The following is a 3,072-nucleotide window of genomic DNA, read 5'->3' as shown; positions in this document are numbered from 1 at the left end:
CATGGCTAGGCTTGTAAGGCCTTTAGGACCACTAGCCTAGTAACCTACTATGAAATTATAAACCCATGTCAACAGTTCTCAGGGATCATACTATTACAGCTGTTATAAGAGGAGCATGTAATGTAATGGCAGCAATGGCCATCAATACATTAGCTCACATCACAGATTGTAATACCCTCTTGTAGCCATACTGCACATCCACACCTCAATATAGCATTTGTCAATGAAAGCAACATTGACATGTAAAGTGATCACAGGGACATATGACACTGTTAGTCTGAAGGCCAACATCACATGAAATCCTAGCCATTATTATAACATGAAAGTAAAAATGCCTATATGTATATTATCGAAGATAGCAAGACTATTGTATGTGTGTGTATAACTGTTGTTGTTGCATTACATTCTGCTACTGTCCATATATGACGTGCACCACACCATGACAGAAATAGCAGTCACACATGCAGTGGTCTGGGGATGTATTGCATAGGCTAATGGAAGAATTCTGCTTCATAGGATCATAGCATCATAGGAGGTTACTAGGCTAATGGCTCTGGGGCCCTTACAAGTTTAGACAAGAGTTTATCCCCCCAAAAAGAAAATTCAGTCAGCAGCTGTCACCCCTATCAATGAGGGACACAGGTGGAACATCTGGGACAAATTTGTGGTTTCCCATCCACTCATCAAGGCTGTGCTTGAAGAGGGTCAGTGAGTACTCTGTTTGACGTGTATGAGAAGTCTATTCCAGAGAAGGGGCAGCCTCTGGGAGACGAAGTTGTCTCTCCAGCAGGTTTTATTGATGTTGCATATTAGATTTAGGCCTTTTGAGTGGGTAATGTGGATGTGTGTATGCATATTTGACATGAGGACATGCTTCACTCCTCTGCAGAAATGATGTCATGTGGCCAGAGGTCAAAGGAGGATGTGTGGGGCTATGTGAATGGTACCCCAAGTGACAGTGAAATGAAGCGCTATTCCAAATATCACACATTGACCATAATGTACTAGCAACCAAACACACAGCAGTACACTGGGCCTGATATGAACATTACACCTGTGTAGGCATAGAATATGAATTCCATGCAATGTCACAGTAACAACACCACATATGTCTGACTGTAACACTGTCACATTGTAGTATATGGAGTATGATAGCATCATTATTTGCTGAGGAGAACATGTTGTGAGCACTGTAGGGCATGGATGTGGAGTCACATCTCTGTACAAAATTGTCTCATAAGTGATAGTTGTATGTATAGACATGCAAGTCGCTTGCTGTTAGATTAGAAAACCTATATGCATAGTTAAAGTACATTGCAAACACAGTAGTTAATATTACTGCCACAACACAGGCTTGTTTTGAATACTGTCAGAGTGCATGTTACACAGGATGACACAATTATTGTATGCTACAACAAGATGTTTCAAGGAGAGTGATGGAAATAGCTATGGACTCGTACATCCTTCTAAAACTACCTATTTATAGAGAACAGTACTTAACACAAGTGCTGGAGTACAGTTCTAGCTTTTATAATGTTGGAGAATACTTTATAGCTGATGACATCAGCAGATTCTGGGGAGAGAAAGATGGTAATAGCAGTATCCCACATGCTGGTATAAAATGCTCTCTCTAATGTCAAACAAGTGCGCAAGCACATACATACACACCACACACACACACACACACACACACATGTTGACTGCAGTGAGATTAGGACCCTATCTTAGTACACAAACTAGAGAACTCTGTATTTAATGCAACTGCCACAGCACAGGTCTGAGTTGGACAGTATTAGAGAACACTTTATAAGTGATGGCATCATCAGTGTCTGGTGAGAGGAAGATGGTAACAGCAGTATCCCACATGCTGGTGTAAAATGCTCTATCTAATGTCAAGCAAGTGCACAAACACAGGTGTATATATACACACACACACACACACACACACACACACACACACACACACACACACACACACACACACACACGTTGAAAGCAGTGAGAAAAGAGACCCTACCTACCTAAGTACACAGACTAGAGATCTCAGAACATAATGAAAGCTCCACAGCTCAAGTCTGACTTTTACAAGGCTGCAGGACAATTTATAGGGGCTGACATCAGTACTGGAAGTTTGAGAGAAGATTTTGGGAGACCTGCATGAAATGTATGTGTAGGCAAATCCAACTGTCAAAATACTGGCACACTGGGGGATTGTAGTGATGACTGCAGGATACACAATTATGCTCATTTAACTCTACACACATACACACAACACACACACACACACGCACACACACACACACACACACACATCAGTTGACTGCTGTAAGATTAGAACTCCTACCTAAGTACATAGACTAGACATCTCAGTACTTAACGCAGGCACCATAGCACAAGTCTAACTTTTACAAGGCTGCAGGACAATTTACAGTGGATGTTTGAGAGAAGATGTTGGGAGGCCTGTCTGAAATGGATAGCTAGCCATGTACAACTGTCACGATATTAAAGATCTGCATGTTACCACATTGATAAATGTGCAAAGTGTAGCATTTGCTGTTGTGTTCCCACTGTGCAGGTATACCTTAAAAAGAGAGGTTTGCAAACTATTTGCAAACAGCTGTCCACATTACTACAAGAATTTGAAAATCTGAATGAGTATTGTCATTATAAAGATGTGTATGCTATATAAGAAATATTTGTTATTTATTTCTGTAGTGTAGTTGATATATTTGTGAACAAGTACTGAGAGACCAAGCTTGAAGTGCATGGGTGCAGGTAACAGATGGCTTTGGTGTAAATATGTGTTCTTTCCTTAAGAAGTGGTTTCTCTTTATTTGTGTTTTTACATATACTTTCATGGCATGCAGACTAAATGGACAGTAAACATAAGTAATACCTACTAATCTGAACTTTCCACAGTGCACCGGCAATCAGCTAGTTTGCATGATTGTGGCAGAGTGTTTGCACATGCAAGATACATATTTTGCTTTGCTTACCTATGTGCAAACACGCTGAGTAGACAGGAATGGTAGTCACCACTTTGGATAGTACTGAATATAAGAAACACACCTG

This window comes from Protopterus annectens, chromosome 7.part0 (assembly GCF_019279795.1).
Source record: "Protopterus annectens isolate FY-2018-M chromosome 7.part0, PAN1.0, whole genome shotgun sequence".
NCBI lineage: Eukaryota > Metazoa > Chordata > Ceratodontiformes > Protopteridae > Protopterus > Protopterus annectens.
This window is presented reverse-complemented; position numbering follows the sequence as displayed.